General features: G+C 36.4%; 1 long non-coding RNA gene across 1 annotated transcript in view; it reads right to left on the bottom strand.

Moving 5' to 3' along the window:
- Nucleotides 1-1035: 1035 nt before the first annotated feature.
- The window catches only part of LOC143663686 (uncharacterized), a 72075-nt gene continuing 56402 nt past the window's right edge, over nt 1036-16708 (bottom strand). The window contains exon 5 of the long non-coding RNA XR_013166121.1: nt 1036-1151. This is a non-coding gene — a long non-coding RNA (uncharacterized LOC143663686). The remainder of the gene's footprint in view (nt 1152-16708) is intronic.

Raw genomic sequence — 16708 nt, 5'->3', positions numbered from 1 at the left:
AGATGAATAGAATACCTTCTCTGAGATTGGCTAAAATAAATATGAAAAAGGACATTTCATAACAGGAAGAATCATTAAACATATTTATTTTGACTCCTTTTTCATTTCAGCATTGCTTTGAATCTAAAGTAGCATGGAAGAAATTATGCTTGACCACAAGCTCCACAAACTATTTCTGTTTTCCCATAATAAGATCAAGAAAAAACATTTAATGTCATCTATAGCCTCACCCTTCCACAGTCTTCAAATTTCATCCCTCTCTTTTACAGTCTTTTCCATACTAGTCAAATTTCCCCAGGAATGAATGAAAATATTTTTAAGACCAAATAAAGGACACTATCCCAGAAAGTCCTTCTGGGTCAGGAAAGTTTGTCTGCTTCCTTTCCACCATATACACAGGGTATTGATGGCAGACCCACCTTCACACACTCAAAAATTAGCTACTGCTCTTTTTAGAGTCTGATTTTCCTGCATTTTCTTTGGCTTGTAACTTTGTGTATATGTATGTTCCTTTACAAATGTTTTCACAGATCCTTGCAAACACTTTGGCATAATATTCTTTAGAGAAAAATTGGAGAATTGTGCCAGGTTGAAACTGTTGTATACCCCAGGAAAGCCATGTTCTTTAATCCTGATTAAACAGTGTTGAGTGGGATCTTTTTGATTAAGTAGTTTCCATGGAGATGTGTCTCTACCCATTCAAGGTGGGTCCCTTACTGGAGTCCTTTAAGAGGGAATCATTTTTGAAAAAGATTCAAAGCTGACACAGAGATGTTTGGAGATGCAGAAATGAAATGCCCCCAGGAAAGCTGTTCGAAATCAGAAGCCAAAGGACCAGCAAATGCCAGCCACGTGCCTTTCCACATCAGCCTTTCTTGAGTCAAGGTATCTTTCTCCGGATGCCTTAGTCTGGACATTTTTATGGCCTTAGAACTATAAATTTGTAATATAATAAATTTGCCTTTTAAAAAGCCATTCCATTTCTAGTATATTGCATTCTGGAAGCATTTAGCAATCTAAAATACTCACCTGGATTTTGCAAAAACCTCTGAAATGGTCTTCCTGCTTCCTCCATGACTCCCTACAGCCTCTTCTCAAAACATCAGTCAGTGATTGGACGTATGTCTTTCTCCTGCTCAAGTCCCATCTCACTGTGGGAAAAAAGACAAGTCTCAAATTAGACTTCAAATCCTTACCTCCCTCATTTCTGTAACTTCACCTTTAACTTCTCTCTTTCTTGCTACCTCCACTTCAGTGACCTGAACTTCCTTCTTGTTCCTCAAATGTGCTAAATCCACTTTTACCTCAGGGTCTTTGCACTTGCTGTTTCTTCTAATTGGACTATTCTTCTTGCACATATCCAATGTCTCTCTCCCTCACTTACTTCAGATCGCTACTCAATATTAGCTTCTCTTTGAGGACTTCCTGAACACCCTATTTTAAAAAGCAAAATCCTAATACCCCCACCACCTGGCACTCCTCATCCCTTCTCCCTGCTTTGTTTTTCTTCATTACATTTATCAATATTTGATATCCTTTATATTTTACTTTTTTGATATATTTCTCCTCTCTCTAGAATGTAAGCTCAATGAAGACACACAATTTTTATTTTGATTTGTTTGTTCATTGCTATATCCTTTGCATTTGGAACAACAAGCATGTGTTGAGTGAATTAATACATCAATGAATGAATGTTGATATTATGTCATATTTTCTTTCATCCTATAAACTCATAGAATTTTTCTCTTGCCCTTCGATAACTCCATATTCCAGAATTGACTGAAAAAAGGTTCTAGGTGAAATTGATGTTGGACTCATAAGATTAGACTAACTGCCAGATATTTCTATTGATTTTTGTCTAAACTGTGGATAAGAGGTATTACATTTCCATAGCAGAAGGGGACCATGAAGGGAAATTGAAAATTAAGGCAGAAGTTGTTTCTTGGTTGAAACAATCCTTCTAGTTATCTCTGCTTTTAATCCTGTTTCATGTGATACTTTGTCTCCCCTTGAAACTTTTCTTGGATCAGGCTTCTTATCCCCTGTGAATACAATCACCTCACATATCAGTGAAAACAAGAATAAGGGAAATATGCATATTTTACTTCGAAAATTCCCAGAATGATTTTATGACCAAGCAGTGATTAGATTTTTCTAGTATTGATACTATTTCTCAAGATAGAAAATGCAGAACTGAGTTATTAAGCCATTTGCTTTGTACAGCATTCAGCAAAGTGAGATATCCATTTACAAGTTACATGGATATTTTTCCTGTAGGGATCACTAAAATATTTATTATGTTTCATATCTGAAAGTATATTGGGAACCATGGTAAATAAAAACTATAGTCCTTTGGTGTTAAGAGATTACAAATTTACATGAAAGGGAAACTGATAATTAAATATATATATATGGTTAAATGTCAAATGAGCTTTCCAGATGTGCTCATTTCACCAAATAAACTTATTTTCCTTCATTCTCCTATTTCTTTGACATTCAAATTCTCTTTTTTTAATCAAGAGATCTAACATTGCAAGTAACCTAGTTTTTTGTTTTTGTTGGCCTATGTCTAAAAGTCCAATATCTCCATTCTTAGTCTCAGTTCTGCTCAGGGTAAGTTGAAATTTAGAACAAATTTTAGTTCAAAAGGCAAAATTCAGCTAAATTGGTCTATAAAAGGAAGAATTCATTTTACCTGTGCTATAGCATGTACCATCATTTAGCTAATGGTGATGAAGTGCATTTAAATGCTAAGATTGAATGTGATGGCTGAAAGTGAAATTCAATGGCTTAATAGCCCAGGTATTAGTTAGACGTCAATTTTCATAGGCTCTTGTTATTCATTTGAACTGTTCTTTGACTTTAATTTGTGTGTCCATGTACAAATTCTACTGATAAAGCTGTTTATTTGAGCAGAATTATATGGTATCACATTTGCATTAATTAAACCCATCTAATTTGGTCACAACATGGCTCAAATCTCATTTAAACCCATTAACACTGTGCTTTTAAAGTTACAGGCCTGTCTTTTCAATACTTAAGATAAATTGTTTCAAACTTAGAGGTCTTAGAAGAATTTGTGAAGATAGCTTCACATTACTCATTTACAGCTTCTTTATGACTGTGTTTATCAAAAAGCGTATTTACTGCCAACTCAGGTTTTCCTCTACCTTTGCAACATGTTTCTTTGTCAAAAATTCCTGTCACTCCATACTTAGAACACAAATTTAATGTTAATATTATCAAAAGGAAAGAAAATTAGGAAGATAGGACTACTAAAACCAAAAATGTGTGTATCTCAAATTCAAATATAAATGTGCTTAGATTGTTTACACTATTTCTCTCTTCCATAGATCTTTTCATCAGGTATCAATAAGAATATGGGATGTAATGTTGCCTTTAATCAGCTTCCATCAAGGAATCTATTACTCCAGGCACAATCAGGCAAGGTGATATAATGAAAAGAGTATAAACTCTGGAATCATTCTCTCTCCCTAACTCCTAGAGAGGACTTTAGAAGTCATTTAATATTTCTGAACCTTAATTTTCTCATCTCTAAAATGAACTTACTAATAACATACCCACAGTATTTTCATAATGATTCAATCCACTAATAAGGATACAAATCTTCAAGAGTTTTAGGGTTCTGGATTTTTCTAAAATTTGATATAAATATGTTTTATCAATTTCATTGTAATATCTTAATCCTAGACACAGTGAGAGTACAGTGGGGCAAGTGCAGTACCTATAACTCAAATTTAAAAAGGCACTCACTCTTAGGGTCATGCCAACACTAACTCTGCATTTGCACAACTATGGGAGTGCGTAGCTCCTTAAATTTTGATTTCCAAGTGCCATCCTAGGCCTAGCCCTAATCCTAGAATATTTGTGTTTCATTCTTGGAAATTCTCATTCTTTGTTTTCCTCTAACAAATGCTTAATTTTCAATGTTTTATCCAGGGTTCTTTAGAAAAACAAAACAATCAATACAAATGTGTGTATGTATGTATATGTGTATATATGTACAAATATATAAATGCTGAGAGATTTATAAGAGGAATTGGCTCTTGTGACTATGGGGATTGACAAGTCCAAATTCCACAGGGCAGGCCACAAGTTAGGAAATCAATGGTAACATTGAATTCCCTAGAAGAAGTTGCAAGTTGGAAGTTCCAATGAAGATGATGAATTCCCGAGAGGAAGTTGGCTGGCTGAAGTAGTGATGGAAATTCTTTCTGACTCTGAAATCCTCAGTTCTCCCTTTAAGAACTGATTGAGGGCGGGCCATGGTGGCTCAGCAGGCAGAGTTCTTGCCTGCCATGCTAGAGACTGGATGAGGAGAATTCTCTCATTGCTGAAGGCAATCTCCTTTGTTGATTCTAGATAAAATCAGCCAAGGATGCAATCAATTGACTAATGATTTTAAACTGTCTACTAAATGCGCTCACGATAACAATCAATCTGGCCACAGCTTGTATGAACAAACAACTAAGCACCATAACCTAGCCAAATTCACACCTGAAATTAATCATCACACTCATTTGTAGTGTGTGGCATTTGTACTTTAATAAAACAAAAGAAATAAGAATTATTTGGAAAGTGTATTAGGTAATCCTTCTAAACCTCAATTTTCTCATCTGTGGAATGAGAATTACACTTATATAGCACCTGTCTCATAGGGTTGTTTAAGGATTAAAATCTGTATTGTGAAGTGTTAGAAACATAATAAATATTTAAAGAAAATTTTAACTGTCATTTATAGAGGAATGATTAAGATTACCCTTATAAATTAATACTCTCAGTTTATACTCTTTAAAATACCCATGTATAATGATATAATTTTTAATAACTATTATCTAAACTTTAGACATATGTGTTCATTAGGCCTTTTTAAATTAAAATGATACGTTAATAACTTCTTTAAACCTTTGGAATATGGTATGAGTATGTCTCATGATTTCATTTCCATTCTGATCAAAAGCACAATTCAGAGCAGCTTTGTTTCCACCTTAAGATGTTGGATCTTTCAGGAAAGTGAATACTGAAAACCCAAGTAGATAGTACAGATATAAAAAGAAAACAGCATTTTTCCTAGTATTGGTTTGTTGTCATATACATATTCGCTTAGTTCACTCAATCTGACCTTCCAAGCAGTAGAATGCCTACTGACTGCAAACCTATTTCTTTTCAAAATGGTCAATCAAAACATTTCCAATGTTTTGATTGGAAATGTACTCAACTTCCCCAAATTTCTCATTAGACATTTTTTTTCTTCTGTCAGTATTTTTTCTTTCCTTTGAGCTTGAAATTAGTAACAGGACCAATCTATTGATTCTTGTGAAATGACAAGTTTTAATAGTTCCATTTAGGTTTTTGCTATACTTTTCTGTTTTCTATGTTTCCAACATTGGCAACAATCAAGTCATACAAACACATGCAAGCTACACACAACAGAAATAATATTTCTCTGGTTCAGTCTGACTTTCAAAATTGTTGAAAATCTGGTTTCATCTCATTTGCTCTCTTAGATTCAATTAGATTCCACAAGCTGTCATCTTCTTCTCTTTCTTGAGTGAATCTTAGCTTCCAGGCCCTGCAATGATGGCCCAATTGTTCATAATATCACCAGGTCTGGCCTTGCTCCACAAAATTTGGTCTACAGATCAGTGACAGGAACATCACCTGGACGTTAGAAATGCAGAAACTTGATTCCACTTCAGATCCTCCAACTCAGAATCTGCACTGTAAGAACACTGTCAGGTGATTCCTAAGACATTAAGGTTTAAGGAGCCGTGAGTGGAGCACTGCAGCACCATGGCTTCCAGAGTCTTTTGGATTACAATAGCAGATTACTCATATTTTGTGGTTTTGACTTTTGAACTATAATCCAGGTATGGCTCAATTGGCTCCATGCTGTCTTCTGGAGAGGTTACTTGATGCTCAGGCATCCTATCCTGATTTCTCCTGCATCCAACCCAATTATGTTTTTCTGCCTGATTATTTTTCTCCTTTACTCAGCCAGATTATATTTTGCTAAATATAGTATATTTGCTGTATTTATATTTCCATTATTGCTGCACCTTCCATAAGTTTTTGGTCTGCTGAAATTTCCTGCTGTCATTCACACCTAGAAATTTCATTAGATGAAACACTCTCCTGCTGATCTTAGATGGCCAACAGCTAGCTTTTACCCCAGGACAGCAGTATCATCATGTTGCTATTATGGTTTGGTTTGGTTTTTCTTTTTTCTTATATGCCTACAGTTCTACCCAGCTAATCTTACCAAGCACCCTACCCCGGGTGTGGGCTGGTCCTTTCTCATCCATCACACTGGCCAGACATCATCCCAATCCTGGGATCAACCTGTTCATCCATTAAAGGTTCAAAAATTCTGTGAATAAAAATAATTTCCTCCTTTGAAATGACAGACAAGAAGATTTCTTTATCCCTTAATGAAAAAATATCTTAACTCCTAAGACAGACCAGTTCGTCTAGAGTTTGTTTGTAAAGAATCCTGAGCTTCTGTATTTTTGTATCTCTTGGGCAAAAATATGCAGTATAGTGTGCATGACCAGCTTGTGGGCACACAGACTGTGTGGTTACACACACCTCTGTCTTCAGAAAAGTCCTGCAGTTGGCTTAATGCTCTGCTCTCGCCGTCTTGAAATGCTTAATTTTGGGGCCCCACATTTACATTTTGCACTGGGCCCTGAAAAGTATATACTTGTCTCTAGTTATGTCATATATAGTTATACTACCTAGAGCATTATATACTATAGGTATAATATATAGACTCAGCTACTACTCCTACAATTCCTATACAATTACTGCTGCTATTTTTACCATTTATGCTGTTCAGACCACAGTGGAGAATAGTGGATAGGGTCCTAGTCAAAGTGAGGGATATTCCAGTCAGTTGTCAGGTACAAATGAAAGGGGTCATTTCTCAAATAAAATAAACAAATAAATAAATAAGAATCTGAAAGGCAGACTTTAGAGCATTGATTTCAATAGTGGAGAAACATTGAGGTTGTAATAGGAGTTAAAATAATTATTACATAGATGCAGCCTAAAAATTTGAATGGTCATGGCCAAAGAACCTCACTTAACTGGTCAAGTTACTTAAGACAGAGTTGCTGTTAGCATCTTACTGTCTATATTTATTACCCATTGCTTTCCCCAAGCTTTAAGGAAGGCCCTTTGTTTTAGCTCCATCTCAGCTATTCTCCTGGAAATTAAAGTGAAAGTTCTCATTTCTACTCTGGGTCTGGCAGGTTATGGGGTTTAAAGGGGAAACAACTTTCTGAACACACTATAGGAAAGGGCAATGATGAATGAGTGTTTTAAGAAAGGAAAGATTTTCCCTCCACTGTGAAATTTGTAAGGTTAAGTTTTACTTTTTAAAGAAAGGTTCCTTTCATTTTATAACTCCAGCACCAGAACTAAAGCAGTAAGGGATTGAGGGAAGGGTACAAAGCTGTTACTTGTCTTTAAAGCCCCTGGGAATGAAGCTGGAAAATTCATGACCCTCACTCAGGGAAAATGGCATTTGGGAATATCGATTCAAGGTTTCAGAAGCACTCCACTTTATCCTGGCTGCTAACTATCCCTCAGCTAATATGCTAGATAAATAAATCCCTGAAGATATGAGTAGCTGAAACTTCAACCTTTGTAAAACAAGAGAAAAATGGAAAAATGTGAAAAGATTAATCCTATACAAGTAAAATCTAGTTTCAGAGTAAAATGCTCACTCATACAGGGAAATAGCTCCTTCAAGGCTAAATGGTTTCCCAAATTGAACTTCCTTTTTTAAATCTCACATGTCCCTCCTGTCCTTGAAACTCCTTTGCCACAAGGGAGTATTTGATTCCTTAGGAGTGCTTTGCATTATGTTTCTTGATTAGATCTGACACACTGAAGTTAAGCTAAATATTTCAACTAAGCATAAATATTTTAAATTAGGCCTTCAAATTTTGTGTACACAAAAGTATTCAAGTTGTTAGAGTAATTAATCTTGGGTAGATTACATCATTTTAATTTTCTTTTTGAATACTTGTGTATACTTCTAGGTTTTCCAAATTCCCTATAAGCAGCACATGTTATTTTCATAGATACAAGTATATATATGCTGTATATGCAAGTAATTTTTCTGGTCGAGGCATTCAGCCATCATCTTAAACAGATTATGTTGCCTTCTGAGATCTGGATACTTCAGCAATATTAATTGGCTTTTAGTATGTTCCAGACACAATACCAGGAATTGGGGATAAAATTAGAAGGAAAAAAGAAAAAAAAAACATGGTCCCTGTTTACGCAAAGAACTTACAGTCGAGGGGAGATGGATATGTTCTAAAACTTTACAGCTCAGTAAGTGCTCTGAGTTACTTGTCACAGTGTGCTACAAAAGCACAGAGGTGGTGCTTAAGTCAGCCGGGGACATTCAGAGATGTCTTGGAAGTCAGGGTTTGCCAAACGAGAAAAGCCAGTAGAGGACATTCCAGGCACAGGGACAAGCATGAAAGACACCTGAAGTGCTTAATTTTTTTCAGCCAGTCTAATTTCAAAGCACATTATCCTCATGAACTGGTTAGTCCATGTCAAATCTCTAAGGGTTATTTCTGTGAATACTAAATTTGGTTGATTAGATGTAGATGTTAATGAGAACCTTGTGTTGACATGATGGCTTGGCAAAAGAATATACACAGAGAAACTAGGACAAAGTCCTAAAGTATTTTAATTCTAGCCCAGAAGGGCATTCCAAGACAGAGTCCCAGGAATCCATTCTGCATCTAGTCCCAGAAATTTATTCTCCACAATTCCTGGGAGTTGTGTTTTGTGGGCTTCTTGAGACAGTAGATCTACTCTATATCTTCCCGATCCAGAAAAACACACAACACCCAGGTAGATACACACCCCACCACAAAAAATACACATACAGTTAACTTCCTAAGAGCTAATAGAAAGAAAATAAACCAGTAAACATAAGCCATCTCTCACTTCTGAAAGAGAAAAAAAAGCACCTCAAAATTATGTCCTATTAATATCTATAGAGCACCTTTAATTATCCTTGCTTTTACTCATTTATTTGGCAAATATTACCAGATACTGGGGATTCAAATCTGACTGAGACATGGTGTTTACCCTCAATAAATTGTAATTCAAAGACTAATAAGTGCTGTGATAGATGGAGAAGGACAGAATGTTTTAGTAGTATGGGCAAAGTGCATTTGAGTCACCCTGAGAGGGGGGTGTCATGGAGAGTTGTTTGGTTCTCCAGAAAACTGTAGAGAACTCCAAATAGCTAAATATAGTCATTGCAAAGGGTAAATGTGAAGGAGTGGCAGAAAACAAGGCTGAAAGTATATAGAAAATGGGGTCATGAGGATCTCGTGCTAAATTGAAGAATTTGAACTTTATCCTTGAAATCCATCAGGAGCCATTGAAGGATTTTAAAAAAGGAAATGGCATTATTAGAAAGATCAATATCACAGCAACGTTTGGGATATATTGAAAAGAGGCCACACCAGGGGCAAGAAAATCATTTAAGGGGCTTCTGCAGGAATCTAGTGATGTTTGATGAGTTAAAATTAGGATAGTTGCCAGTGACATAGGAGGGGAAGAATTTTAGAGATAGTGAGAAACAAGATCTTCACAACAACTTGAACTATCCACGATATCTACCTCCAAGGATACCTACCTCCAAGGATACCAACTCCAGGTTCTGAAGTATTTTAAGTATAGGGAGAAAAATCAAAGGAGAAAGCACTAATCTCAGAGCAGCTTCCATTTAGAATAAGAAGTCAAAAAAATAAATGCTCATAGAACAGACTAAAGATGTAATGGAGTTTGTTGGTGATAAACCATAAATTCTAGAGGGCACAATTTTGGAAAATTTTGGAAAGTCAGGGTGGGCGGTTTGATGGAGTATATTAAGAGAGAGACACAGCAGTTTAAACATAATCTTTCATATAAAGACAGGTTATCTGGAAGGTTTGAACAGGACGCGGCTCCATATGATCAGCTTTGGATGATTGAGGGAAGTGGTACAGCCATGTTAGCCAAAGTTATTTGGCCTTGAGACATTTTTTAAATCATAATTTATTGCTGGAACATCAGAACATGTTCATAAAATATGATGGGGTCTTTGAAAGCATGTAGTAAAAAAATGGTTTTAAGGACAAGTTAATTGTTAGAAGAAATTATTAACAATATTTTATTTGTATTGCTTTAGTTTACAATAGAGAACAAATAGAGGAATTAAACTGTTTTGTTTAGTAATAAAATAAAATGAAATCACAAATTAAATGATAAAGAGAGGGGCTGCACAGAAACCCTCCTACAATATGCCCGGAGGTATTCCCTCATCTCATCTATCTAACCTGGGTAATTTCTGCTCACCCAGTGTTCCTGCCTCCATGGCTGGCATCATTCTTATAGTTTCCTCAAAGGAATCTGAAGCTGATAAACATTTAAATTGAGAATAAGTAGACTCCTTGGAGTATTATATCTGAAGCTGATGGGGAGATTGAACTCCAGTCCCCAGTCCCATTTCCTAGCCTGAGCTCCACCTTCACCATGTTCTCTTCCTATCCTTAGTTTCATCCCAAACTATTAGGGGCAGCAGCATGATCTTGTCCTCAAAGTTAGGTAAATCAGGGTATGGATTTGGATTCCAGTCTATTTGGATGTAGAATTATACCGGCCCAAGTATTCAAACCATGGTTTAGAGGGGTGGGGGGAGAAGAGCTTTAGACTGGCACATCCTCTTGGCCCTACAGACTCTTCAGTCTGAGGAAAGAGGCATGAGTAGAGAAGACCTAAAGTGAAGGTCTTCTAAAGTGGAAGACTCTGGTCAGGGAGCCTCTTGCCCAGGTTTACGTATGATACTGCATCCAATAAGCCAGAAAGCAAATACATACTTCATGCCATCTATAGAATTTACATCAACTCAGAAGGAAAAGTATCATGGTCATTATTTCCAACAAGAGAGCTTAAAGCTTTAATATAGATTGTTTGTTTCAATATAGATTTTTCTCTCAGCAGAAATAGAATTCCTCATCCCAGCAGGAAATAAAAGGAATACTCAGATGGAAGTTTTAAGATAATTTAATGAAGGAAGGTGTGAGCATGTTAAGGGGAACTAAGAGATATGGAAGTACCCAGCCTGAAGGATAGGGGAAGGAACTGGTGCTATTAGGGTCTGATGAAAGCAGCCTGATAGGAACTATAGTTGTACCACATAGAGGCAGGAAGGGAACAGGTGGAAAATTGTCCCAAATCATTTCTCCTCGAGTCCTCTGGCCTCTTTGCCCATTTGGAAACCAGAGGGCAAAGAAATCCATGAATTGCAATTTATAGCATCACCCCTACCTATGTACCCACAAAGAACAGAGCAGAGAAGGGAGAGAAATGAATCAGGGGGTGGGAGGGAGTGAGGCAAAGAGAAAATAACTCAGCTTTCTTTTATAATCAGCATACACTCTGACCCCCAACTAGGAGTATGGAGACAATTCATTCAATGATCAAAAGATACACCAAAACTACTGCAATGTGCACATTTAAGAAGTGAATTTGTGCTCATTGGTCCTTTAATTGGTTGCTTTTTAAATTAAATTTAATTGTATGTGTGTGTTTGGAAACAAGGGTTACAGAATTCTGATCTACCCAGTGGAAAAAGTCCTTCAGCAAATTAGTCTTAAATTTTTTACAGAACTTTGGCTGAGAAGTGAGAAGAAAATCTATGTTATATCAAGTGTGTTCCCAGGTATTATCTAGAATATGAGGTGACTGTTGGCTGTCATTTCAGGGAGGAAGTTTACTAATAAATGGAACTAACTTCTATCCCACATTTCACTCAGACTTCTCTTGTAAGCACAATAAAATTAAATGTCTTGAAATTCATATTCAGAGAAATATATAAAATACTGTTTTATTACTAAATATTTTTGTCATGAAGACTAGGTTGATGATTTTGGGGGTTGAATTGTATCTCCCCAGGGATTAGGACTCAAATCCTAATCCCTGGTCCTGTGGGTTTCTTGAACTCATTTATAACTAAAATACTCAAAGATCCTATTAAGATGAAAAGGCCAAATTGAATCAGGGTGGACTGTATAATACTATACGTCTAGAGTCCTTATAAACAAAAGAAATTTAAAGATGGAAGTGGGAGCCACAAGAGGAGATGAAAATAGACAGATCAACATATCTCAGAGGCAAATATTGCTTTCCAACCAGACACCACCAGAATGTTACAGACTTCGGAAAAAGTCTGATCAACAAATACTTTAATTTTGGACTTCTAGCCTCCAAACGATGAATCAGTAAATTCCAGTTGTTTAAAGCAACCAATTTGTGGTATTTTGTTATAGCATCTCTGGCAAACTAAGGCAATGAAATATTGCTTATTCTTTCCAAGAACACTGATAGCTGTAGCCAACCTCTGTCCAAACATTGTTTTAATTTCTTGAAGTTTTGTGGTAAACCTGATGAGGTCTGAATATGATCTCAGTGATTTTCCACCCTAATTTATATTTATAGTAATCTTCTAACTACTTCTTCCATTGCCTCAATTGACTTAAATTTTAGTAGGAGAGATAGAATCTTAGAGAGAAAACATAATTTTCTGAAACTATGACTCTGTAGTCAGCAAATTTTCCCCCATACTCACTTTTGTTTGTTTGTTTGTTTTTGAGCTCTTCTTCTACTTCATTGCTTTAGTCAACATGATTTTCTGCCTAGGACTCTGTTTCCAGTAGCCTACATGTCAGCAGGTGGGGTTAATGTCCCTTTACTTCCCATTTCACTTTCAAAAAATTTTTCCTCACCTTCTGTTTAAAAATAACAATAAACCTACTCTCAAGTAATTATTAACATAAAGTTCAGGAAAGTGATTGTCTTGCAGTGAAGATGCATGGGAAGCAAACTGGAAGTGAATGGAGAAATTCAAGTCTTTGTGATGGAATCACAAGTGCTTGTTTTATTGTTGTGCTTTGAATCAAACTTATGCATTTTATGTTTTCTTTTAAGTAAGTGATATATTTCATAATTCAAAATTGTGTTTTGATTCCAATTTCTTAATCTTTTCCCTTCCCCGCTCCTACTCATTCTCCTCTACTCTGCTCCTGACCATTCCCCATCATTTATCAAACACCTTGGCACTTTACTTACATCTTCTCCACCCTCCTTCTGGCAATCCTCTTGGATGATTCATTATCTTTGATTTCCTTATCTCTGGTCATATTTTCATCCACTCAACTTCAGCAGCCTGCTTCTATAGTTTCATCTCAGATTTGCCATCACCATAAACTACTTCACCTTAAATGTCATTACATCTAGCATTCTGGTCTCTGATCTCAAACTCTACATTGTCCAGCTTCCATGTTCACCCCCACACAAAATAGACCTTTTTAACTTCGTGGGGACTTCCAATCATCTAACTACTTTTTCTGTTCTAATATATCAGCTCTTTCCATTTTTTATTTTCATTTTCAGTTAACATAGACTCCATGGCACATCATTTCAATAAGTCTTGTCAATGAGTTAAAATCTCTTGACTTATTCTTTTTTCACTCCATCAGTATTAAAACCCAAATAGTGGATACCCCAATATTGATATTATCTATGCCATGCCAGTGCAGCTAGCTCTATTCAAGGCATTTCCTTAGTAGGACAGACAGATACCTGTATAAATTCATGAAATCCAAATTCAAATGAACACAACTCTGCTGTAAAGTTCTTTTACTTTTCTTTCTCCAGCTGGCTTTCAACAATGACTTTAAAAATATATTTTATGTTCCTCAAACATCAAACCACTTCTTACCACCACCAACTCTCAAAAGGTGAATTTGCATTCTACATCAAAGAGAATACTGAAAATACCAAATATGAACTCTCTCATATACCCACTTTCAAATCTCAAGCCTACCTATATCTACATCTACATTTTTTCTCCCTTTCTGTCATAACTTTCTCTTACCTAGGACCAATCTTTCCACTTGGGCTATGATGCCATTTCTCCTGCTTTCCCAGTTACTTTGCACTACCTATTACCTCTTTTGGACATTTAAGAACATCTCAACTGGGTAAGTCCCATTAACATTTAAACATGTTCAAGCGCATCCTATCTTAAGAAATAAAAACTCTCTCCTGATACCACATGTCTCCAAGAGAGGAGAGGTGTTATGCACCTCTCTTTCAGAATCAAATTGCTTATTGAGAGTTATTAAACCTTGTTGTAATATCTTTACTTCCTACCTTCCTTCAACTCACTCTAATTAGTTTCTTCTATCAATCTACCAATGACATCCATGTTTCTAACTCCAATGAACATTTTCTGGTCTTTCAGGACTTTTAGTAGTAATTGTCATTTGTGGTTATTCTTGATTTGTGAATCATTCTCTTATACTGGTTCCCCAAAATTCTCCTAGCTTTCCTCTTACCTCCATAGCTGCTTCTAATCAGTCTCTATGCTGGGTTGAATAGTGTCCCTCCAAATTTCACATCCACCTGGAATCTCTGAATGTGATTTTATTTGGAAATAGGTCTTTGCAGATATAATTATTTAAGTTAAGATGAGGTCATACTTACTAGACTAAGGGGGGCTTAAATTCAATGACTACTGCCCTTACGAGAAAACAGAAACAGAAACACATAGACACAGAGATATACATGTGAAATGCCCCATGAAGACCGAGACAGAGATTGGAGAGAGACATCAGACAGATCCTTTCTCAAAGTCTCCAGGAGAAATCAACCTTCCTGACACCCTGATTTCAGGCTTGTAGCCTCCGGAACTGTGGGAAAATAATTTCTGGTTGTTTTTAAGCTCCCCAGTTTGTGGTATTTTAGTTATGGAAGGCTTAGAAACCTAATACAGTCTCCGTTGCAAGTTTATCTTCTTTGATCTAGTAACTAAACCTAGGACTTTTTCAAGATTCAGTCCTGGACCCTCTTTTCTTACCTTGTTTCTCCAGACAGTGTCAATTACGACATATTCCCAGATGAGTTAAATTTCTATCACCAATGCAGACCTCTCCTCTGAGTTCTTGATTACTTACTCTGAGGTCCAGACTTTCTATTCAACATCTCAACCTAATGCCAAGTGTAGTGACTCTTTGGGGCTTTATGAAGATCATTATTCTCACCCACAAACTCAGTATTACTTCCAGAGTTTCTTTTCTCAGGAAATGGAACAAACCTTTGTTCAGGTGAGCAAATAAGAAGCCATCCTTGACATCATTTTATCCCTCAGACCCCACATACAAATCATCATGATTTCCTGCTACATTTACTTCCTGTAGATACCTTGAAGCCATCTGCTTTTCTCTATCTCCACTGCCTTGACTCTACTTCAGCTGCATGTATCTCTAGCCTGGTCAAGATTTATGCTTGCCTGCCTGTTGTCTCCACATTCCACTTCAGCACCCCTGCCCACTCTACTTGTATCCAGAGACCTGAGTATTCTTTTTAAAACACTAATCTGATCATATCACTGCTTTAAAAAATTGAATGGTTTCTGAAAATTCATAGTATAAAAAACAAAATCTTAAGCCAGGACTTGCATGGTCCTTCCTCTACACTACCCTTCCTCCATGAACTCCAGTCACAGTGGCCTTTTCTAAGGCCTTAGAACTTGCTGTATGCCTTTTCACCACATGGTTTCTTCACAGACTATTCCATTTATCTGGAATAAAAGAATATTCTTCCTCATCTAATCCACCTTCCCTGCCCACCTCCCAAGGCCCAGTCCATTACCCCTCAACTTCACTAACACTTTCATCTCATAAACCCCTACTTATCTTTCAAGTCTCAGTTCCAATCACTACTTTAGGAAATCTTCTCTGCAGTTCCTGAATAGATCAAGTTCATTTATTTTATATATTTCTATAACTGGTTTGATTAATTATGGTCTCTTCAAATAGACTGTAAGTTCCATGAGGACAGGGGACTATGCATGGTTGTGTTAATCATTGTATTCCCAGCAACTACCAAAGCACTTAAAATATAGTAGGCTCTCAATAAAACTGTGTTGAATGCTATAAGATAGTATGTTAATTAACTTTTTCTGTACAACAATCAATCTCAAAATCCTTAATGGCAGGCAACAAGAAGAATTTGTTATTACACTCATGGGTCTGTAATTTGCCTCCAGTACAGGTAATCTAGTCTTTTGCTCAGCCAGGTTGCTCTGCCTTGGCAGGCCCATTAGCGTTCTATTGGCCACAAGTGGTACGGCTAAGTCCAATATTGGTGGAACAGAAAAATACACTTCCTCAGAGTAGAGGAGAAAGGGACTGATTATTTGCTGAACAATAATCTAAACTATCATTGAGAGATATGGAAATTACTGTAATACAATTTAGAAAATGTTAGATGGCATAAATACAGGCAACTGTTATTTAGGGGGGATGAAGAAAGCTGGGGCACAAGAAAATATTTTGTGAAAAGATTACCAGTTGAGAAAGTCCTTTCTTGAGTAATGGGAAGATTTGAACTTGAATAATAATAAGTTCCTAGATACCTCAACTGGATGAAAGAGCAAAAGCAAAGATCTAGAAATACGAGTGTGTGTGACGTATTTAAACTGTTTTATGGATGGACTATAGAGTACTTGCCACAGAGGAAGGAGAGAGAAATGGTGGAGATTTTGTTTGATGGTGGTTAGTTAGTAATGGTTTTTAAGCAGCAGAGTAACATGATCAGAATT

This window comes from Tamandua tetradactyla, chromosome 19, assembly GCF_023851605.1.
Source record: "Tamandua tetradactyla isolate mTamTet1 chromosome 19, mTamTet1.pri, whole genome shotgun sequence".
NCBI lineage: Eukaryota > Metazoa > Chordata > Mammalia > Pilosa > Myrmecophagidae > Tamandua > Tamandua tetradactyla.
The sequence above is the reverse complement of the archived record's forward strand: the minus strand, read 5'-3'. Positions and strand labels throughout refer to the sequence as shown.